At 51.6% G+C, this 23,834-nt stretch overlaps 1 long non-coding RNA gene across 3 annotated transcripts; it reads left to right on the top strand.

Annotated features, from left to right (window-relative positions):
• Positions 1 to 8,457: 8,457 nt before the first annotated feature.
• LOC306652269 lies at positions 8,458 to 20,097 on the top strand. 3 transcript variants are annotated; one of them, XR_013761343.1, is made up of 5 exons: positions 8,458 to 8,521; positions 10,279 to 10,406; positions 16,345 to 16,450; positions 17,182 to 17,354; positions 19,458 to 20,097. It is a non-coding gene; the product is annotated as an uncharacterized lncRNA (long non-coding RNA). The 3 variants fall into 3 exon arrangements; XR_013761345.1 differs by lacking the exon at positions 8,458 to 8,521 and having other exon boundaries at positions 10,014 to 10,406; XR_013761344.1 differs by lacking the exons at positions 8,458 to 8,521; positions 16,345 to 16,450 and having other exon boundaries at positions 10,014 to 10,406.
• Positions 20,098 to 23,834: the final 3,737 nt, after the last annotated feature.

Below are 23,834 nucleotides of genomic sequence, written 5' to 3'. Positions count from 1 at the left end.
TTCTTCCAGATGAATTTCATAATTGCTTGCTCTATTTCTGTAAGGTACACAATTGGGATTTTAATTGGAATTGCATTGAATCTGTATAGCACTTTAGGTAGTATGGGCATTTTGACAATATTAATTCTTCCTATCCAAGAACATGGAAGATCTTTACATCTTCTAAGGTGTTCTTTAATTTCTTTCTTTAGTGTTGTATAGTTCTCATTGTAGAGGTCTTTCACCTCTTTTGTGAGATTGATTCCCAAGTATTTTATTTTTTTCGAGGCTATTGTGAATGGGGTAGTTTTCCTAATTTCTCTTTCTGAAGATTCATCACTTATGTATAAAAATGCGTTGGATTTATGGGCATTGATCTTGTAACCTGCTACTTTACTGAAATCACTTATAAGTTCTAAGAGTTTTCTGGTGGAATTTCCAGGTTCCTCTAAATATATAATCATGTCATCAGCGAACAGGGATAGTTTGAGTTCTTCTTTTCCAATTCGTATCCCTTTAATTTCTTTGGTTTGTCTAATTGCTCTGGCCAGAGTCTCAAGAACGATGTTGAATAGAAGTGGTGAAAGAGGGCATCCCTGCCTTGTTCCAGTTTTTAGGGGGAATGCTTTCAGTTTTTCACCATTTAGAATGATATTAGCCATGGGCTTAGCATAAATGGCCTTTACAATATTAAGGAATGTTCCCACTATCCCTATTTTTTCTAGCGTTTTGAGCATGAAGGGGTGCTGTATTTTATCAAATGCTTTTTCTGCATCTATTGAAATAATCATGTGATTCTTGACTTTAAGTCTATTAATATGGTGAATTACGTTTATTGATTTCCTGATGTTGAACCAACCTTGCATCCCTGGGATGAAACCCACTTGATCATGGTGCACTATCTTTTTAATATGTTTTTGTATGCGATTTGCTAAAATTTTGTTGAGAATTTTTGCGTCGATGTTCATTAAGGATATTGGTCTGAAATTTTCTTTCCTTGATGAGTCTCTGTCTGGTTTAGGTATCAGTGTGATATTGGCTTCATAGAATGAGTTTGGGAGGGTTCCCTCCTCTTCTATTTTATGGAATACTTTGAGAAGTATTGGAATGAGCTCTTCCTTAAAGGTTTTGTAGAACTCGGCTGAGAACCCATCTGGTCCCGGACTTTTCTTTGTTGGTAGGCTTTTGATGACTTCTTCTATTTCAGTACTTGAAATTGGTCTATTTAAATTGTTTATGTCCTCCTCATTCAGTTTAGGCAATTCATATGTCTCTAGAAACCTGTTGATGTCTTCGAAATTTTCTATTTTGTTGGAGTATAGATTTTCAAAATAGCTTCTAATTATGTTTTGTATTTCCATCCTGTCTGTTGTGATATTTCCTTGTTCATTCCGAATTTTAGTGATTTGGGTTTTCTCTCGTCTTCTCTTTGTTAGTGTGGCTAAAGGTTTATCAATTTTGTTTATTTTTTCGAAGAACCAACTATTTATTTTGTCAATTTTTTGTATTGTTTCTTTTGTTTCAATTTCATTGATTTCAGCTCTGAGTTTAACAATTTCCTGTCTTCTACTACTTTTGGTGCTGTTCTGTTCTTCTTTTTCTAAGGCTTTGAGCTGTAGTGTTAGGTTGTTTATTTGTTGAGTTTTACTTCTTTTATTAAATGCGCTCCATGAAATAAATTTCCCTCTAAGTACTGCTTTCATAGTGTCCCAGAGGTTTTGATATGATGTTTCTTTGTTCTCATTTACCTCTAAGAATTTTTTAATTTCCTTCCTAATATCTTCTGTTATCCATTCATCATATAATAGCATATTGTTTAATCTCCAGATGTTGGAATAGTTTCTGTGTTTTACTCTTTCATTTATTTCTAACTTCAATCCATTATGATCTGATAGAATACATGCTAGTGTCTCTATCTTCTTGTATTTGCTAACATTAGCTTTGTGGCATAATATATGGTCTATTTTAGAGAAGGATCCATGTGCTGCTGAGAAGAAAGTGTATTCACTCTTGGTTGGATGGAATATTCTATAAATGTCCGTTAAGTCTAAATTATTGATTGTGTTGTTGAGATCTATGGTTTCTTTGCTCAATTTTTGTCTGGAAGATCTGTCCAGTGGTGAGAGCGGCGTGTTAAAATCACCTAGTATTATTGTGTTGTGGTCTATTTGGTTTCTGAAATTGAGAAGGATTTGTTTGACATACATAGATGAGCCACTGTTTGGGGCATAGATGTTTATGATTGTTATATCTTGCTGATTTATGCTTCCCTTAAGCAGTATGAAATGACCTTCTTTATCCCTTCTGACTAACTTTGGCTTGAAGTCCACATTATCGGAAATGAGGATGGATACTCCAGCTTTTTTGCTGAGTCCATGTGCATGGTATGTTTTTCCCCATCCTTTCACCTTTAATCTATGGGTATCTTTTTCTATGAGGTGAGTCTCTTGCAGGCAACATATTGTTGGATCTTTCTTTTTAATCCAATCTGCCAGTCTATGTCTTTTGATTGATGAATTCAGGCCATTAACGTTCAGGGTTATTATAGAGAAATGATTTGGTTTCCCGGTCATTTGGTTCATTTTTAAAATTTTGTTTATTTATTTGTTTGACACAACTTGTTTCCTCCTTTATTTGACAATTCCTTTAGGATAATTCCTCCCTTTGCTGATTTGCTTCTTTGTTTTTCATCTCTTCCTCATGGAATATTTTGTTGAGAATGTTCTGTAATGCTGGCTTTCTTTTTGTAAATTCTTTTAGCTTTTGTTTATCATGGAAGGATTTTATTTCATCGTCAAATTTGAAGGTAAGTTTTGCTGGGTATAAGATTCTTGGTTGGCATCCATTTTCTTTCAGGGCTTGAAAAATGTTGTTCCAGGCCCTTCTAGCTTTTAGGGTCTGGATTGAAAAATCTGCTGATATGCGTATTGGTTTCCCCCTGAATGTAATTTGGTTCTTTTCTCTCACAGCCTTTAAAATTCTGTCTTTATTTTGTATGTTAGATATTTTCATTATAATGTGCCTTGGTGTGGGTCTGTTGTAATTTTGTGTATTTGGAGTCCTGTAAGCCTCTTGAACTTGATTTTCCATTTCATTCTTCAGATTTGGGAAATTTTCTGATATTATTTCATTGAATAGGTTGTTCATTCCTTTGGCTTGTTTCTCTAGGCCTTCCTCAATCCCAATAATTCTTAAATTTGGCCTTTTCATGATATCCCATAGTTCTTGTAGATTCTGTTCATGATTTCTTACCATCTTCTCTGTTTGGTGAACTTTGTTTTCAAGGTTAAATATTTTGTCTTCAATGTCTGAGGTTCTGTCTTCCAGGTGTTCTATCCTATTGGATATGCTTTCTATGGAGTTCTTAATTTGGTTTATTGTTTCCTTCATGTCAAGGATTTCTGTTTGGTTTTTTTTCAATATCTCTAACTCTTTATTGAAATGATCTTTTGCTTCCTGTATTTGCTCTTTTAACTGTCGATTGGTTCGATCAATCAATGCTTGCATTTGCTCTTTCATCTCATCATTCAATGCTTGCATTTGCTCTTTCATCTCCTCGTTTGCTTCTCTGATCATTTTAATTATGTACATTCTGAACTCCTTTTCTGTCATTTCTTCTGCCATGCTGTCATTGGGTTTTATTGATGTAACATCTAGATTTGTTTGCAGCATTTTCTTTCCTTGTTTTCTCATGTTGTTCAGATATCAGTGGACCGCTGAGATATTGCAGATTTCCTCTGTTGATTTACAATGACCCTGAAGATTTCTATATATCCCCTCTTAGCCTTCAGTAGGCTGAAGTCTTGGAGGAGGTTGATAATGCGGTGCTCCACAAGGAAGCTGCCTCTCTAGGAGTGGTGGCCTTCAGGTGGGGTATATTCCCTGCTAGTGGGCAGAGGTGCCTCCACTTGTTGACCAATGGTCATCCAAAGGGGACCTAGGCTGTGGGCTGAGGCAAGGCCTGTTTGGGCCTGAGCCTCTGGTTTTACCGTCCTTGTGGGAAACCTCACCCAGCAGGGAAGACTCACCCGGTGGGGAGGTCTCGCTGGTCAGTTTCCTCCTAGAGGTTCCCCTCAATTTACAGCTACTGCCTGGGCTGGGCTGCCTTCCTCTGCAAAGTTTCCAGGGGCCCGGCCCTACCTCCTGGGCCTGGGAGCCTCACCATTCGCAGATGAATCTCCTTAGGCTGCCCCTCCTCAGAGAATTTGCCCATAGGCCTGGAACCTTCGCTCCGCCCTAAGCCTGTCTCTGTGCGGCTCTTCCACCCAGAAGCCTCCTAGATCCTGGGACCCTGTTCTGCACCTAATCGCCTGGCTGCGTGGCCCCTCCTCTGAGCAGCCACCTGTGGCCCCGAACAATCGCTCTGAGTCCCAGAGACCCGCCACAGGCCTCTTCCTCCAGACAGCCGCCCAGTATGCCGGTGCGGTCACTAGGAGTCCAAGAAACTCACTTCGTGCCTCCTCCTCCCACCAACCACCCGTAGCCCGGGGCAATCAATCACTCCGAGTCGAAGTGACCCTGCCCGTTCCTCCTCCTTCTCCAGATAACCCCCCGGGTGTTCAGGAGCAGTCCCTCTGAGTGGCTCTGAATCCACGTGACCCGCTGCAAGGGTCCTCTGGGCAACCGCCCGGAGCTCTGGTGTGGTCCCTCAAGACCAAGCGTCCCACCACGCTTCTCCTCCAGGCAGCCCCCTGTGTTCAGGAGCTGTCACTTTAAGACCAAACAACTCACCACTCGCCTTCTCCTCTGAGCAGCCGCCTGGAGCGCTAATGCAGTCACTGCGAGTCCAAAGGACCTGCCGCGCTCCTTCTCCTCCTTCTCCTACTCCTCCGGGCAGGCCCCAGGGTTCAGAAGTGGTCAGGGTCCAAACAGCTCGCCACGCAGCCCCTTCTCTGGCAACCGCCTGTAGTTCCCGTATAGTCACCCGAATCCAAGCGGCTGCTCCTCTTCCTCCTCGTCCTCAGGGCAGGCCCCGGTGTTCAGAAGCGTCGTTCTGATTCCAAACAGCTCGCCGCGCGGCTTCTCCTCTGGCAACCGCCTGCAGCTCTGGCGCAGTCTCTCCGAATCCAAGTGGCCACGCTCCTCTCCTCCTCCTCAGGGCAGGCCCCGGTGTCCTGAGTCCACACAGTTCTCCCCGCCACTCCTCCCCCGGGCAGCCGCCGGAGCCCCAGTGGCTGCTCCGAGTCCCAGCGCTGTGCCGAGCGGCCTCCTCTATGGCACTCCAGCGGGGGGAGGGGCGTCTCGCCGGCAGTTCTACTTCACAAAGTTTCCTGCGTTCCGGGACCCCCGTCCCATCCGGGATGCCCCCCCAGGGGGTGAGAGTCACCCGGCTACTTTGAGTTGGTCCCAAGCGTCTCAATATCTCCTCTCTTGAATCCTGAGTTCTGGAGCAACACGTAATGCAGCCACCCTCTAGGCCGCCATCTTGAAAACCTCCTCATTTATTTTTTGTATGAGTGTGATATGACTTCAGAGAATGAATTGGAAGTGTTCAATCCTTTACTATTTCATGGAATAATTTGAGGAGTATTGGCATTACTTCTTCTTTAAAGATCTCATAGAGTTCAGCTGAGAAACCGATACTGAAATTTTCTTTGTTGGAAGACTTTTTATTACTGCTTCTCTCATTGTTGGTTATTGGTCTGTTTAGATTTTCTACATTCTCTTGATTAAATCTTGGCAGGTTACATGTGTCTAGAAACATATTCATTACTTTTAGGTTTTCCAATTTATTGAAGTATAAGTTTTCAAAACAGTCCCTAATGATCCTCTGGATTCCTATGATGCCTGTGGTGATTTGTCCTTTTTATCTCTAATTTTTGTTAATTTGGGTCTTCTCTCTTTTGGTTAATTTGGCTAACAGTTTATCAATCTTTAACTTTACAAATAACTAAATTTCATTGGTTCTTTGTATTTTTAAAAAATTCTCTATCTCATTGAGTTCCACTCTGATCTTAAATATTTCCTTCATATCAGTGGCTTTGGAATTGGTTTGCTCTTCTTTTGCAAGGGACTTGAGATGCATCATTAGGTTGTTTATTTGGGATCTTCTGATTTTCTCATATAGGCACTCATAGCTAAAAACTTTCCTCTTAAAACTTCCTTCATAGCATCTTAGAGCAATCTGGTTTGTTGTATCAATATTCTCAACGAGTCTAAGAAATTTTTAATTTCTACCCTGATTTCTTCTATCACCCATTCATGAATCAAAAGTGTATTGCTCAATCTCTATGTGTATATAGTTTCTGAAGGTGTTTTTGGTTTTGATTGCTAATTTCATTCCATGATAAAATTCATGTAATTATATAAATTATTTTATATTTGCAAAGAATAGCTTTGTGGCCTAAAATATGGTCTATTTTGGAGAAGGTTCCATAAACCACTGAGAAGAAAATGTAAAATATTGTTGATGTTTGATAAAATATTCCATAGATATCTGTTAAGTCCATTTGATTTATAATATTTTTCAGGTCAAAGAGTGTTTACTTAGTTTATGTCTGTATGACCTATCTATTGGTGAGAGAGGTGTGTTGAAATCACCCACTATTATTTACTGGTAACAACCTGTGTCTAATTCAAGTAGTGTCTATTTTATATATTTAGGTGCCCCAATGTTTGTCATAAATATTTACTATTGTTTTATCTTCTTGTTGAATTGTTCCCTTTATCATGATTAAGGGACCTTCTTTGTTTCTTCTGATTATTTTTGACCTTTTTTTAATAATAAATTATTCAATACTGACATTTTATTTTCTGAAGTTTTTGTTTTGATTAAAACAAAACAAAAAATAAAGAGCAGAACCAAGTGTGGAACCACGTGAGTGGCCCGTGACTTGCGAGCTTCGAGTCTGCAGACCCTCTTGGTGAATCTGTCCAGGGCTGGACCCCTGTGGAGTTCTTTCTGGGCAAAACCAGGAGCATATTTCAGCCACGTGGCAAGGGACGTCCCTTGATTCTGCCCATTGGCTGCTTTCTCCATGGTCTTCTGCCCTTCCTCAAGACACTGGATGCCAGCCTGTCTGTAAAGGTGGACGGCAAGCCCATGTGTAACTGAATGGCCTGGTGGCCACGTTTTTAAAAGATGTAGGAAAATTAATTCTAACAGACGCCCTCTTCAGCTAACGCATCTGAGGGATCGTCACTTCGCTGTGCCCAGCATAGTCACAGGGTGTTTCTCCTCCCTCGTTCCCAGCCAGGCACTGAATTCCATGCGTAGCAGGACGTAGGTTTGAATGAGCCATGCTTCAGGTGCCCAGTGGGTCATGGCTGCCATGCTGGGCAGTGCAGCTTGACCTGAGTTGGAGGGAAGGACAAGGGACAGTCGCAGTGGCTCTGGTGCCGCGAGTGCCCCGAGCACCAGTTGTTCATAGTACTGGGACAGGGTCCTGCTTTCTAGAGCCTTCTGGTGCCTTCTGGAGCCTCCTAGTGGAGACAGGTGGAGAAAGGAGAGCCTGGGCTGGTGGGGGAGGTTACAGAGCAAGGGCGGCTTGATGTGAGGGGTCGGGGTCAGGGTCAGCCCTGTAGAAGCCCCCAGGGGCTGCAAGAGGAGCCACAGACCTGCTCACTCTGGAGAAGTGGAAGAGCCCAAGCAGGTGCGGGGACTTGTGGCTGGAGAGGGCGCCTGAGGGGTTCAGGTGGATGTGGCTGGGTGAGGGGCACCGCTGAACCCACTTCCACTCGGTTTGCTTAGCTGCTGGCTGGAGAGAGCAGATCCGGTCCACCTGATCGCCGCGGGCCTCCTTTCCTCCCTCCCTCAGGAGACCAAGGGCAGCGAGGCTGTCTGTGTGGCCCCTAGGGAGACTCAGCTGGTCCAAGAGGTGCAGCGCTTCCTCCTCCACAGTGGGGTCAACCTGGACTCCTTCAGCCAGATGGATCCCCACTGCCCTCCCTGCGGACTCTGATGGCCCCAACTAGTGGCTGCTGCAGAGCAGGGGACAGGGTGTGTTGACAGGCCCTGTGGTGACTGGAACCAAAACCTGAGGGCTCACTGCTCCACTGCCCCTCGCAGGGTCAGGCTGCTCCTGGGGCTTCTCCTCGCTGGTGGCAGCACGTGGCCTGCAGTTCCACACTGAGATACCAGTCTGATCAGTGGAGCAGCGGCTGGGGCACCTGGGAGGTCCAGCAGGCTGGTCATTCACTGTCAGGTTCTGCACGACTCAGTGGGGGGCTGAAAGCTGACCCCTAAGCAGAGCTGCCCAACTGTGGAGCCAGCACGTGGTCTGCTGGAGAGGGTGGCGCCTCCTGGGTCTGCTTCCCAGGCACCTGGCCCCTGGGGCCCCATACAGTTCTGGTGTCAGACTTACCCCTGCTGCTGTTCTCATGAGTCCTGTGCTCTCCACAGGCCACAGCAGAGCGAAGCAAGACCGTGATTCTGGCCAAGAACCTCCCCGCAGGCACCCTGGCAGCTGAGTTGCGGGAGACCTTCGGCCACTTTGGGAGCCTGGGCCTAGTGCTGCTGCCCAAGGGTGGTGTCACTGCCATCTTGGAGTTCCTGGAGCCCCTGAAGGTGCGCAGGGACTTCTGAAACCTGGCCTACTCCAAGGTAGGGCTGCCCCAGGGGAGAGGGAGCTGGCTTGTGGGAGGGCCCTCAGTGTGAGCTCCACCCTCCCGCACTGCACCTGCAGAAAGCACCCCGCCCTGCCCCCTGCCCTGCCCCTGCCTTCCCTGGCTTCCTTCCCTGCCTTAACTTGAGCCTTCACTGTCTGCTTCTCTGCCGTCCTGTAACCGTGATAAGCTGAAAGTCAGTTCTCTATGTGGGGCTGTTTAAGAATATCTATAGCCACGGCATGTTGGCTTAGACCAACAGAAAGTCACCTGTGGCAGAGCAGGCAAGCAGGTGTCCAAGTCCAGGGGCCAGCACCTCTGAGAACTCTGAGGAGGACCTGTCCTTGTCTCTGCCATCATTGGGCTCCTGGTGTCCCTCGTCTCCCTGAATCACTACCATTTCACACCCGCCTGTGCCCCTTCTTTGGGCCTTCTTGGTCCCAAATCTCCTCCTGGGTTTACAGCCCACCCAGATAACACAGGACATCCCACCTCGGGATCTTGGTGACAGTTGCATGGGACGTCTCCTTAGATTCTGGGGTGGAGGCATAGCTGTCTCTTGGGGAGCCACCATTTAACCCACCACGAATACTTTGTCCAGCGACTTAATGCTTTGCAGACCACGGTCCCCCAACGATCCTCAGGGCAGGCATTGCAGGTGCGGAGGTCATTTCTCCAAAGCTGCTGCCCCCCTGTGGTCGTCCCCAGCTAGGGCCCTGCCCACTGTGCTGCCAGGCAGTCAGTGAGCTCCTGACCCACAAGACAGGTGCTGGTGCCAGCACCACAGATGCCCTTCTTCCTTCCTCCTGCTGCTGTGGGAAGGAATCATCACCAGGTGAAGGGTAGCGAAGGGCCCACCCTGGCAAGGCTGCATCCCTCTTTCGCACATAGGGAAACTGAGGCCCAGTGACCCAAAGTCACCCAGCTCAGAAGTGGCATAGCTAACTCTCTGCTCCCCAGTCTGGCTCCCTTGCATGAGTTTTCTTTTTTCTTTTTTCTTTTTTACTGGGGATTGAAGCCAGGGACATTTAATCACTGAGCCACATCCCCAGCCCTTTTTTATATTTTATCAGTGACATGGTCTCATTGAGCTGCTTAGGGCCTCCCTCAGTTGCTGAGGCTGGCTTTCAACTTGCGATCCTCCTGCCTCAGCCTCCAGAACTTCTGGGATTACACGCTTGCCCCACAGCACCTGACTGCTTATTTTTTTTTTTCTGATTGTAATTAACTTGTGAGCACCGCATTGTGAAATTTGAAACAAGTCCCAGAGGGCCCAAGTTTACAAGTATCCTTCCACCCTGCCCTGCAGCTCCCAGCACCTTTTACTGAGGCAGCCATTAGGAACATCTGTGTCTCCTTAGTTAAGAAACTGCCTCTGAATGCATGTGTAGAACAAGAGCGCTTCTCTGGGTGACCACACTGACTTCCTGCTGGAGCCTCCCCTTGCTAGCAGTTCTTCCCCTTGTCACATTCCCCCTTTTATCCTCTGACTAGAGTAAATGCAGGGGTACCTTGACTTCACACTATTGCAAGGCAGCAGAGGCGTGGGCTCTCCTTTGCAGCCTGAAGCACAGCCCAGGGGCCAGAGTGTTTTTCTCTTGGGGCTCTGGGCTGCATTTATCTTTCTAGCTCCTCTGCCCTGGGGAGCCCCCATCTCCTCTGATCCTTGGGCTCTTCATCTGCACGTGGGACTGAGTCCCTCTCCAGCCATGTCCCAAGATGGAGTCCCACAGGTTGGCACTTTTGCCTCTGCAGTTCCACCATGTCCTGCTGTATCTCAAGTGGGCTCCAGGTGGCATCTTCTCCAGCACAGCCCCAGAGGAAAGAGCACCAAGAGGCACCAGCAAAATCTGCAGAAAAGAACGTGGTGGAGCCAGAAATGGGTAAGAACAGGTCTGTGGGAGGAGAGCAGGGCAGCATGGAAGTGTTCATCAGGTCACGGGTTTAACACTTTGTTCATCTTGCACTCCAACGGACTTCGGTCTCTAATTGTATAGGTGTGTAAACCATCCCTGAAAAATAGAGCATCAGAGCCGGGCACGGGGTGCACACTGCTCATCCCAGCAGGTCAGGAGGCTGAGGCAGGAGGATTGTGAGTTCAAAGCCAGCCTCAGCAACTTAGTAAGGCACTAAGCAAGTCAGTGAGACCCTGTTTCTAAAATATAAAATAGGGCTGGGGGTGTGGCTCAGTGGTTAAGTACCCCTGGCTCAATCCCTGGTACCAAATAGAGCATTGTGAGCACAGTGTAAGGTAGAAGCTGTGGGTGAGGGAAGAAGACCTAGATCTCTTCATGTTCAGAACAGCCAGGAAAGCATCCCTGCTCCGTTGGTGGGGTGAGCTCACAGCAGTAAGGAGAGCACTCTTTGCATGTGGCACAGTCCCCCTGGTGTCCAGCGACTGCACAGGAAGGAAAGGGAAGAGCAGTGGTGGGCCACACTGGCCTGGGCGGTCCCAGCCCCCTGGCTGACCCACATAGTGGGCATGTGAGCAGGGTAAGCGTTCCTTGTCAGGACTGTTGTGCAGACTGCAGGACCTGGCACGTTCCTGGACTTCACCCCTTTCAGGATGCCAGAGAACTGAGACCTGCCTCGTACCCACAGCTACCCCAGGAGACGGGCAGCTCCCCAGGGACCCACAACCACACCTTGTAGTCAGACACCTTCAGGAGCCTCCTGCGGACTGGGTTGTTTGACCCAGGTGTTAAGATTCTACCCCTCGGGCCACCACACAAAGGGTTACCAATTGCTCAGTTTACTAAAATGAGAATTTTCCTCTTAAAAACAGATAAGCCCCTTGTCTACCATCTCCATTGTCCTCATATATTTACAAAAAAAGTGTTTCATGGCAAAAAAAAAAAAAAAAAACAGAGGGTGATGGGGCCTCTGATCACCCCTGTAAGGTTTGAATCTGTGGCCTTGCCTGGTTGGGCTTCAGGGAGGTGTAGGGCTGAGTGTCCCTCGACAGAGGAGCAGGTGGGTAGAAAAGCACTTCCTCCATGCCTGTGGCTCACATCCGCGTGCCTGTGGGTCTTCAGGACTGGCCGTCTGTTAAGGGCATTTGTGACCCACTGGCCTGGAAGCTGCACCCATCCCTTCACTCTCTGCCCATCCCTTTGCTCTGCAGATGGAGTGCACCCCATCTGCTAGGTGGATGGTGAAAGGCATGAACCTTTCCAGTCCTTCCTTGGTGCCGCCCAGGTTGGCTTTGTGGTGGGGTCCTTTCCACCCTTCTTGTGCTCCTGGACTTCTCCTCTCGTGGGGTCCTCCTGTGTCCCATAAGCAGCCATCGCCCTGTAGCTGCCAGCCACCATGGCTTTCAGTTCTGCTGCTGCACATGAACCTGGATAATGATTTCTGACCCAATTGAACCCTCCTCTCAAGCACACAAATTGGTGGGGTCAGGAGGCTTGCACACAGCTCCGGTCTGACTTCTTCCTCCCTGCTTCAGGCACAGCCAGGGGGACAGGCACATCAGGCATGGTGCCTCCTTGGGTCCTTGGGAGTCTGCCTCCATCTGGCTGGGCTGATTTCATTTGAACTAGATGGTACCCTCTCAAGCAGGCTCCTCGTCTGCCTTGCTGACCATGCACCCTGTGGAGTGCCAGGCCCTGGGAGTGCGGAGAGGGTGCTGCCCCAGGGCAGAGGGGGGCCCGCTCCCTGCCTGCTGGCGCCAAGCTCTCCATGTTCTCACACTGAGGTGCTGCTTCTGGGGAGTGGGCCATGTGTGCCAGTGATGGTGGGCAGGGTCCCTGTCCCGTGCCCACTCTGGGGCTGGGCCAGCTGCCTCCCTTCAGGCTGGTTCTGGCCCTGAACAGTGAGGGTGGCACCCACACACCCCCCTGAGGACAGGGGGATATGCCATGCTGACCACGTCTGTAACTCTGCCGCTGCTCTCCAGGGTGGCCACAGCAGACATGGCCCAGACTTCCCAGGAGCTCCTGGGCAGGTCCTGGCCATATCTGAAGAGGGCCTTGGGCGCAGGCCTGCTCTGGGGCACGAGCAGTGTCCTCTCGGCACCAGTATCTGGACCCTGTTAGAACGCTCTTCTGTCCCCAGGCTCAGGTCAGTGTTGAGGGTCCTGACAGTCCTGCAGCTTGGAGTGGCTGGTGTCTGCTCACTGACTGACAGGAGGCCTCAGAGCTGGTATCTGTCCAGCCCCGCTGGGCTCGCCGCAGCCTCTGGGAGCCTCTGTTGCCTGCACAGTCCCCAGTCCCTGGTCCCCTGAGCTGTGCCTTCTCCCCTGTGGCACCCCACCCACCCTTTTCACATTGTTCCGGAAGCTTCCTCAGGATGACAGGAGGTGGGGGACCCAGAGGCCCCAGGCTCTGTGTTTGGGGCTGGGCAGGGGGAGCGGGAGGGACCGTGCTTCTCTGCAGCGCTCTGCTCTGCTCTCTGCCAGTCTCCAGGGAGGTACCAGCGTGTTTTATCTCCCCATAACCAAGACCCTCGCCTCCAGATAAAGGGCTCTGGATGTGGGGGTCCTGGAAAGCTGCTTGCAACTGATAACAGTCTGCTGGCGGCCGCAGCACAGAAGCCTAGAGGAGTGGCACAGCCTGGCGATAATAAAGCTGTGTGGCGCTGCCTGTCCTCAGGGCCAGGAGGGACACTGTCCCCTGCACACAGATGTCTGGCCTGGAACCTGCAGGAGGAGGGCTGAGCTCCCCTGCAGCCGCCTTCCCTCAGAGGGGATCATGGGCTCCCCTGGGTGCCAACCTGGCCAGCTGGACATGCAGGGTCCAGGGGCAGTGTTCATGGTGCAGTGTTGCTCCTGGGGTGTTGGATGGGCCCAGGGACTGTCGCACAGCCTTGATGTTCACCTCGCAGTCACCCTGCAGGCAGCTCCGACCACGGTCCCCACTCACATACAGAAAAGAGGAAGCCCCGGCTTTAGTGACCTCCAGAGGTCACACATGTGGAGGGCGTGGGGATGTGCCCCGCAGCTGTGAGCCCTGAGGCCTGAGCCCTTGCCTGTCCCCACTGCTCCCTTGGAGCACTCAGCTTGTTGGCCATCTGCAGATGTTTCTGGAGTGTCCTCTCTGGACCAGTGCTGGGGGTGCAGGGGTGACTGCGTCAGGCTTTGTCCTGTCCTCGGTGTACTCCCCTTTAGTTGGGGACCCAGATGCAACTAGTAAGGAAGGTGGTTTCAGAACAGGCTAGGGGCCCTGGAATGAGGACACCAGAGACATGGTGGCCTTTTTTACTAGTGTGACCAGGAAGACCTGTCTGAGGGCAGGATGTTTGGACTGACACTGGGCAAGCAGAAACCAGGACTGGGAAGACAAGAGGGGAGCTGGTTGGGCCAGGAGGTAGCAAGTGCAAAGGGCCTCTGGTCAGCATGGCTCTGGCAGCCTTGAGCATCAGCGAGGAGGCCAGCAGGGTCAGGGATGAGGTCAAAGGAGCTGGCAAAGTGGGAGCAGACACCGAGAGGCCACTGGCAAGGCAGCCACTCTGTTGTCCAACGACAGGTGATAGTAAGCAGGCCTGTGGATGAGTAGTAGATGCTTGTTTTTCCTAACAGTTAAGCATAGTGCAGGAGTGTGTGTGTGTGTGTGGTTTTACTCCGGGCTGCAGGAGGGATGCGGAGGCAGGGTGGCTCTGTCACTGGCCCAGGCTGCGTGCATGGTACACAGCAGAGCCCAGCGGTACAGGCCCACAGCCGTGTGTTCCCACATGCGTGTCCCATGGCTCTGCCCCTCCTGACCTCTGTCTCCAGGCCCCATGGTCAGCAGATTTCTAAAGACTGCCATGCCCTCTTCTCATAGCATTTCAGGATCTGGGTACTGCAGGGGCAGGGATGTTGTGGGCGTGAAGGGTTAGGGAGTGGAGGTCTCTGGAACTAGCCAGCCTGTGCTGTTGGGGAAAGGCCCGGCACACGGGAACACGGCTTTCATCTCCAGCCAGCTGTTTTTCCCAGTGCCCCTCCCTGGGCGGGGCTGAGAGCGGCTAACCTGCCCGGGGAGGGACCGTTCCTGAGCACAGTTCCTGAGGTGCCCACTGACCCAGCCTGCTCAGCTCAGCTCGGCTCTCACTAAACCCAAACCCCACACCCCAGACAGTGCTGCGACCACCTGACAAGGCTTCTGGGCCAGGGTCGGGTAGAGTAGACTCTGCTTTGCCAAGTGCCCTGGGCTCCCACTCCTGGAACCCTGGCAGGCCCCTGGGACAGTGCAGGGAAGGTGGTCAGTCTTTACAGAGGTCTCTGAGCAAGAGGGAGTATCTGCTTGCTGGTTGGTTAACCAGTTCCTGCCTGGTACAAAAGCCTCGTGCCATTGAGTTAGGTTGCCAAGATTGAAAAACTGGGTTTTCCCATGTAAAGTTGAGTTTTCTGCTTTTTTTCAAAACTCTGAACTTCTGGCCATACCGAGTTGGCCTCCCTAGGGGCAGAAGCTGGCTGTTGCCGAGGAGAGGCTACCCCTTCCACTGGCCATGAACCTTCTGCAACACCATCATCCCCAACACTCTCCCCTCTATAAATTTCTGTCAGTCTTCTGGGAACCTGTCTTGCCTTCCTGAAACTGCTTGGCATCTAATGATGGGATGCTGGAATGTTCCCGAGGCCTCCCGTTTCCACCTGTTTGTGTGTATGATGTGGTCTCTGTGGTTGTGCATGAGGCTAGGTAGCCAAGGCAACCAGCTGAGGTCCTGGCATGTGGCAGGAGATCTACTGCCCATTGTTTCCTTGGCCTTCAACCTCTGAGATGCAGGATGACCAGGAGACCCAGAGGGTCTTCCTGCTGATGGCCTTGACTTTCACTTTGATTGAAGTTCTCCTCCAGGACCTGGAGTCTGAGCTGCTGTGTCCTTGGTAGACTGTTTCCTCCTCTCTCCTTTGAAAGTGGGTTTCTGTGTATCAATGCCCACACCTGTAGTCCCTTGCTGGGTCTGTTGGTTGTTTCTTGGGTGGGGGAAGCCTGCATGTAGATTTCCTCCTCGTGGCCTGGGACCCAGGAAGCTAGAGGACTGGAGGTGTCCTTTGGGCGCTGGGAGGGATCCAGCTCAGTCACTAGCTGTTTCTGTGAGGCTTGAAAGGTTTGTTCACTGGCTAGCAGTTGACACCTAATCAGGACTGGAAAGCTTCAGTCCACAAGCAAGAGATAGGGAACAGGGCCCTGGAGCTTGGTGTGACAGTGCAGGGCAGGTTTGAGCACCCGGAAACCCCCTTAGGCCACGCACAGGTGGAGCTGTTGGAGGAAAGCGTGCTGGGGAGAAGCCCATGGGCTCCTCTTGGGCCACGGGACCTCAGGAGCTTTGCCAGCCTGTGGGGCAGGGCTGGAGTCTGGGGCAGGGAGGCCACCTGCTCAGCACCAAGGTGGGTTGGGGTAAGGAATCCCCTCCCTGGGGCTGTCCCCCTGGGCTATGGGATAGCTATTGAGCCTTTTCTGGGAAAGGGTCTTGTCCCCAGGCCCAGCTCTCGGGACTTGGTGAAACTGGGAAGGTTAAGCAAAACTGAGCATATTTCCCTAAAGTAGGGTTTCTCCAGTGGTCCTGAGGCTAAGGCATCCACCACCCTCACCGGGGCGGACGCCCGCACTGGGCCCTGCCTGATCGCCCGTGGCCCTGCCCCTTCTGCCCATTGCACCTATGGGCACCACCACTAACTGGCAAGGCTACGTTCGCCTTCCCTCTCCCTGGAACCTGTTCCTTCAGTGGGCGAGGTGCAGGGGCAATGGTGACAGGTACTGGTGGAGCCACCTGGATCTGCTGCTGCGGAAGTGGCCAAGGCCCCTGCCCTCTGTTCCCATGGCTGCATGCACATGCACGCTTTCCGTGCCTGAGCAGTCTGACGGAACCATGCACCACCTTCCTCGTCTTCACCTTCAGCTCCCTGGGTCTGTCAGCACCCTTCAGCGTTCCTCAGCACATTGTTTCAGTGGCAACCTACCATCCCAGCCTCCGGTGGCCTTGCTGGTCTGTCTGTGACTCTGTGGTGAGTTTTCCCAGTTTCCACTATTACAAAACAATATAACTTCCTTGTGTATAAACAAAACCACTTTGACACACATGCATGTTCAAGGGGTATTTGATATCCATATTCAAGGGGTTTTAGAATGCTCTGTTTTCCCATTCTGTAATTTTTGCAAAACTCTAAGATGTGGTTCAGTTTCAAAGTTCACTAAGTGCTGTTTTTTAAGGAAAAATAACATTTTGCTTAGGTTCATGGTTCAAGAACATAGTTTCCATAATTTATTTTGAAGTTAAAATGAGTGTGGCCTAGTTGTATCTGGAGCTTTTAGGTTTAGATCTGTTATATTCTCTTTAAAACAGAGCAGGATCTGGGTATGGTGGCACATGTCTGGAATCCCAGCAGCTCTGGAGGCTAAGGCAGGAGGATCTTGAGTTCAAAGCCAGCCTCAGCAAAAGGGAGATGCTAAGCAACTCAGCGAGACCTGGTCTCTAAATAAAATACCAAATAGGACTGGGGATGTGGCTTAGTGGGTAAGTGTCCCTGGGTTCAATCCCCAGTCCAAAAAATAAAATACAACAGGGGCAGATGGTGGGACTTTGTCTCTCTTCCTGGCTCTCTCACTGCTGATGCCTGTGGTCCTTCCTGACTGTGCCATGTAGGCAGAGCCCCTTGGTATAGCATTCCATGCTTTAGGCCCTGGCTTTGGTGGGTAGATGTTACTTAATGGGGTTGTTTGTTTTTGATGGGGTTAGTAGCTGACGGTGAGACCCCAGAAGGTAAGAAGCCAGCAGAGGAAGGAGCACAGGCCTCCAAGCCAAGGGCAGAAGAAGAAGAGGAGGAGGAAGAGGAAGATGAGAGCCTTCCAGGATGCACTCTGTTTATTAAAAATCTCAACTTCAACACCACAGAGGAGATGCTGAGGGAAGTGAGTATCCACCAGGAACTGGGGATGCTCCAGGCTGTGATGCAGGCAGTGCATCTGCTCTGTGTCCGGCACGGCTCAGGTGGTGGGCAGCCCGCCCTGCTGCACACCATCCCTGCTGTTGGGGGATTCCGTGTTCCAAGTGCACTTGAAAACAGTTCCCCTACTGCTTCTGTGGTGATCGGCCCAGAAGTAAATGCCACCACTGTGTGGGGCCTGATGGAGCCTGCAGGAGACTCATCAGTGAGGGTGTCCCCACCTGGCATGTCTGGATTGGGTGAGTCTGCACCTGTGGGAGGAGAGCAGGAGGGGCAGGGTAGAGAGCTCCAGGCAGTGGTTTGGCAGATGCCCAGTGAGCATGGCAGCCCATGGACTGCAGGGCCAGGATGGGAGAGGGGTTACTCCCACTCAGAGGATGGGGTCTGTGAGTCCCCGCCTCCCCAATCAGGACTCCCCAGCAGAGGTACTGCTTTCAGTGAATCAAGCGTGGCACAGAACAGACGCTCACCAGATTTCTTGCTTTAATGGATGAGTGACACAGCTCACAGCCGTGAACTTGTCCTGGAAGGGAGATGGCAGAGGATGGAAGTCTCTGATTCTCCTTCTTTTGAAAATGTCCCTGAGCTCTAAAATTCTATACAGGGTTCAAGAGAAGAGGCAGCGTCTACTGACCCTGCCTCTGTGCCGTGGCTGTCCTTAGGTAGGAGGACAGCCACAGCAGTGGAGAGGCCCAGATCCAAGCAGGCAGCATAGCCAGGGGCCCCGGAGCACCTGGTGAAGCACTGATACCATGTGACTTGGTTTTAGAGGCGCACCCTAGCAGTGTCTCAAAGGCAGGTGGCTCTGAGCCTGTCAGGCCATCTCTGGTCCTGTGTTGTCCTTGTCACTCCTGGCATGGTGTGGGACCTCACTATTGGATCAATATTTCCTGGAGTTGCACAAACAGCAGCTCAAGGGTGTCCTCAGAATTAAAGGCCCTGGAGCTGGAAGGCTCAGCCAGGACCCTCTAGTTCAACTGGGAGATGGAGCTTCAGAGAGGTTGCCTCACTATCCTGAGCTCACACAGCCCATTAGAGCACTGTGGGGAAGCATACCCAGATCACAGGACCCCTGTCCCAGCACCTGAGTGTGGAGCCATGATCAGGGGTCAGTCCTCCCAGGCCTGGATCCTGGCTTCACTCCTTGCTAATGGGCAAGCCCTCCAGCCTTTCTGTGCCTTGGTTTCTCTGGCTGTCATAGAGGCATGAGTAGAACTTTCCCATTGGGTTGTTTTGAAGGTTTGACTAGGAGTAGTGAGATCCTCCAGGTAGAGGGCCCCACGCCTGAAGCACAAGTCTGCCGCTGGTGTGTGTGAGGGTCTCTGCTCCTCCTGCTGCCTGTTGCTCACTTGGACAGTACTGAGCACCTGCCTGTCTTTGGTATTGAAGACAGAGCCAGAGCCACGTGGAGTGTGCCTTAGCTGGGCTCTAAAGGGAGACAGGAGAAAGGAGGGGAAACATAGAGTGTGACTTACAGTTTTTTAGATTTATTTTGGCTTTAAGCACAGAGGGCAGTGAGGTGATCAGGCCTGGGGTCAGTAGACTCCATGCCCCTGAACTGACACCGGCTTCTGGGGTCTGCAGCAGACCTCTCAGCTGTTCCAAAGCCTAGTTCTTCCCTCTGTAAGTGGAGGAGGAAAGCAGGCCAACTGCCATTTTGAGATGTCCAGGGGACTGGCCAGGTTACTTGGAACAGGCCATCGCTCACCACCTCTGAATGACCCAGAATCTCCGTGGGCAGACGTGGGAGGACAGCTCGGCAGGCTGCACAGTGGCTGAAAGCCTGGCTCAGCAACCCAGGCCCAGGTCCAGCATGTCCAGCTTTGTGACCCCAACTGCCAGCTCCCTGGCCCTAGGCTGCCCATATGAGGGCATTTCTGGATCACTAGGTGGGTGGATGGTGTGGGTCCTGGCACAGGCCTATGCACATTGAGCAGTCTCCTGGGGTCAGCTCTATGTGCCTCCTGCTTCCTGTGCCTGCAGGTGGATCCATGGTGACTGGAGATGCTCCCGTGCAGGTGGTGGATTCTCCCAGAAGTCAGGGGCTGCATGATCCTCTCTTCTCCAGGTGTTTTCCAAAGTGGGCGCTGTGAGGAACTGCTCCATTTCCAAGAAGAGCAAAGCAGGTAACCCATGGAAATCTTGGCTGGAAAGAAGTGGTTCCAGAAGAAATTGTACTTGTGAGCAGGGAGGGCAACCAGGCTTGTCTGAAACAGCCCCTCCTCTCTTCTGGAGACTCCTGCTGTGCAGTCAAAGAGGCCCATGTGTCCTGGGCTGTCCAGAGCCTCACAGGCTGTCACATGGTCCTGGAGCTGTGCACCTAGTGGGCGGGCAGGGTACCATCAGCACCCAGGGGCTCCCTCCTCCCCACTCCTTCCAGACACAGCAAGAAGGACTGATTGTGGGCTTTCCCACTTCCGTTACAAGGGAAATGACCCATACATAGAACTTCTCGATCATTCCACCATGTCATTAATCTGCACTTCTCTGGCTATTAGCTAGTGGGCAGACAGAGACCACTTGGCCTCTCCCTTCAGCCCCATGTCTTTTTCTGATGCTCCTGGTCTCCCCTCATTCATGCCCTGGTTCCCTGCAGAATGTGAGCAAGGACACATCCTTTGTCCTTTATCACAGCCATGTACCCAGTGCAGCAGCCCTTTGATTCGTGGACATAGTAGGGTGCAGCATGAGTCAAATGACCGCTGCTCATTCACTCCCTAACTGTCCTGGACCACCAGGCAGTGAGCACCAGAAATATGATCCCTGTCCATAGGTACCTGCAGTAGCTGGGGGACATGTGAGCTGGTGGCTTCAGCACAGGACCAGGAGGGCTGTGGCAGGTTCTTCAAATCAGAGTGGGCCTAGAGGCAGGGAGGCTGAGCAGCCTCGTGGCAGAGGCCAAGGCAGGAGGTGGATAGGGAGGCAGTTTCCAGCTTAGGAAGTGGATTTTATGCCCTGCAGGGGTTTGGATTGCAGCCTAGTAGGGAACCACCGAGGGTTTTAAGCAGACGCTTCTGTGTGTGAAGTTAGAGGTCCCTTGACTCTGTCTGCTCAGGCTGCTATGGTAGCAGATAAACCAGGCCACAGGGACACTGCCCCTCTGGGAGCCTGCCCTCACCCCCATGAGCACTCAGCAGCACCTTGACAACCTGTCTTCAGTGTTAGAAGCAGCTCTTGGGGTGTCCACTGTACTTTTGGGACCCTGACATCCAGCCAGGCATTGGGGAGAGCTAGGTGGTATCTGGTCAGCTAGGTGCAGCAGGACAAGCTGTGCTCAGCCTAGGGCTGGCATGAAGGACGGCAGGGCACAGGCAGCTGTGCAGTAGCAGTTCATAATGCTAACCCTTCAGGGGCACAAGGAGAGATGGTGGGCAGAGCTCATGCAGAACTGGCACACGGGGGCCAGAAGAGCTGGGTCCTTGGCACCAGCATGTGCCCCTCTCCCACAGTCCCAGGTCAGCATTTCCTGTGGGCTGATCCTGTGGGCACAGAGGCCCAGAGCCAGGTGCTGCTCTTGGCAGAGACTGGCCTCCCAGGCAGTATGGCCCTGCCGTGTCGGAGGCTGGGTGTGCTCTTCTTTCTCAGCAGTATGTTTGACACTCAGGTGCAGATGCCACCGGCCCACTGCCCACAGCCTTATGCCCCCACACGAAAGCTCTCTGCTCAGAGAGCAAACTGACAGTCACCATGGGATAGGACTGCCTGTCCCCTTCAGTTCTGAGCCACGTTTGGGCTGTTCACAAGGTTCCCTAGCACACAGGGCTCTTCAGGCGAGGTAGAGGTGCAGTTAGAGACCTTGTGCTTTGGGGTGCCCCGTGGGACTCCCCAGAATTACCCCTCTACGCCTGACACACACTGTCAGGAAGCAGCATCCCTACAGAGACTGCTGTTGCTCTTGCCCTCTGACCTTGTGTTGCCTTGGAATGGGGAACCAGGCAGAGCCAGGGCACCTTCACCTCCCTGTCAGAACTTTAGACCTGAAATCCAGGAGCCAGATCCAAGGGTCAGAAATGCCCCCAGGAGGCAGCCCTGGGGGCTCGTGATGCCAAACGGAGGCAGGGCTGTCCAGGTAGAGGCTCCTACCAGCAGCAGGGCTGTCCAGGTAGAGGCTCCTGCTGGAGAACAGTGGTCAGCCCTGAGTCAGTTCTCCTCCCTCATGAAGCCAGGATTGTATTAGGAATTATCACATCAATCATCTGGTAATTAATAGTGAAACTTGGTGGCAAATTTGCTGGGGCAACTAGTTGTAAATGGCAAGCTTGGAGCTGAGGCCATGTGGGGGCTGGAAAGGGAACTGGAAAGGATCCAAAACCAAGCCCTGGCTCACTCCGTGCTCCCTCTCACAGTGGGCCCCCTGTTCCAGGAGTGCTGCTTTCCATGGGGTTTGGATTCATGGAGTACCAGAAGCTAGAGCAAGCCCAGAAAGCAGCTGCAGGTAAGCAGGCCATAAGCCAGGGTCCATGCTGGGAGCCCATCACCTCTGAAACTGGGGGCAATCCCTGATCTCCTGTCCTGCTGGGCCCGACCTTTTACCAGTTTTCCAAGCAAGGAAGACCCCTCTCATCCCTCCACAGCCACTTTCATTCACTTATTCCACCCACGTGCTTGTGTCGTGGGGCTAGTTTGTGACAGCACTGTGGTAGGCCTGGGGAGATGCTTCCTCTTTTTAGTGGGGAGATGGGCAATGGAGCCATGAATTAAGACAAGATCATTCCAAATATTCACATGACTTCCGAAGTAGGGCTTCCTTGGGCTGAGTGGGCTAAGGGGAGCCCCTGAGGAGCATATGGCTGAGCTGACACCTGCCCACACGAAGTCACCTGCACAGAGACCTGGAGGAAAAGCCATCCAGGAGCAGAGGACAGCATGTGCAAATGGCCTGTGTGTGGAACTTCAGGGAGTTGGGAATATAAGTCCCTGAGGGCAGCTGGCAGAGCAGTGTGTGGCAGGTATCAGGGGAGGTGGAGGTGTTTAGGACAAGATTTGCAGGTCACTTAAAGGACTGGATGTCAGCCTTAAGGCTGGCAAGACTTTCGGAGGGCTGGAAGCACATGGGGAAGGGTCTTATTTGTGCTCCAGGACAATTTCCAGTCCCTGTGTGGAGATGAGATTGAAGGAGGGTGGGCAGGAAACCCTCAGTGGTCAGAAAACAGTAGCTTGTGCCAGAGATGGGCAGCAAACTTGGTGGGAGTGGCAGGAGAGTATTCGTAGATTGAACATTTGGTGCAGATGGAGGAGACAGCCTTCCTGCTGAGCCCTATGTCTGGGGATAAATGGGACCCTTAGCAGGAGGAGGGAGCCATCACTGCAGGGAGCACATGGCCAGGGGACTGTACCACAACCAGGGAGCCGATCTCACTGGCAGTGACCACAGCTACCTCACTGAAGCCCACGTGCCAGGCCCCGCCAGGGCAGGGAACAGGGAAGAGCACTTCCTGGTCTTTGGTTAGACACTGGTACTCCCACTGTGTCACCAGCACTGTGCTGTTAGCTCAGACATGGTTCCTCAGACCCTGTGGTCATCTTCCTCTTGCACTCAGGTCAACGTTCAGTTCAACTCCATCATGCAGATAGCACACTGCTCAGCCCCAGCAGTGTGCACGTGCGTGCCTTTGGCCACCAAGGATTGCTTATGCAGAGCCACCTGGCTGTATTTCCTGGGAGGTTGGAGGAACTTTTGGAGTATTTTACTCAGACACCAGCTACACCGCGAGGGACCAGTGCTTTAGGTGCTGAGCGCTAGGCCGGGGATTTTGGGAGATGCAGACTAGAGAACAAGCTCTCTCTGCAAGCCACATCAAAAAGGCCCCTGAAACTTCAGATGCTATTAAACAGTGGCTGCGCCTATGCCCTTGAATGCTGTAAATGTCAAAGTGCCGCAGGGTTCAGGGAGCATTTGGAGGCTGGGTCTCTGAGAACACTGGTCGCTGCCTGGCTCTCACCCCGCCATTTGGGGAATGCCATTCCATGCCTGCACTCCTGACCCCTCTGCATGACCTCTGTGAGCTTGGCCTCTGTGAGCTTGGCCTCTGTGAGTTTGGCCTCTCTGAGCTTGGATTCTGCCAGCTCATCTTCTGTGAGCACCACCACTGTGAGCTTGGCCTCTGTGAGAATGGCCTCTGTCAGCACAGTCTCTATAAATTCAGCCTCTATGAGAATGGCCTCTGTGAGCACGGTCTCTGTGAATTCGACCTCAGTGAGCTCAGCCTCTGTGAGGAAGACCTCTGTAAGGAAGGCCTCTGTGAGCACGGCCTCTATGAGTATGTCCTCTGTGAGAACGGACTCTGTGAGCTAGTCCTCTGTGAGCAAAGCCTCTGTGAGCACAGAATTTGTGAGCACAGACTGTGAGCATGCCTTTGTGAACAACGCAAATGAGAGCAAGCCCCCTGTGAGCTAGTCCTCTGTGAGCTAGGCCTCTGTGATCAAGGTCTCTGTGAGCATGTCC

This window comes from Sciurus vulgaris (genome assembly GCF_902686455.1).
Source record: "Sciurus vulgaris genome assembly, contig: HiC_scaffold_167_arrow_ctg1, whole genome shotgun sequence".
Lineage (NCBI taxonomy): Eukaryota > Metazoa > Chordata > Mammalia > Rodentia > Sciuridae > Sciurus > Sciurus vulgaris.
The sequence above is the reverse complement of the archived record's forward strand: the minus strand, read 5'-3'. Positions and strand labels throughout refer to the sequence as shown.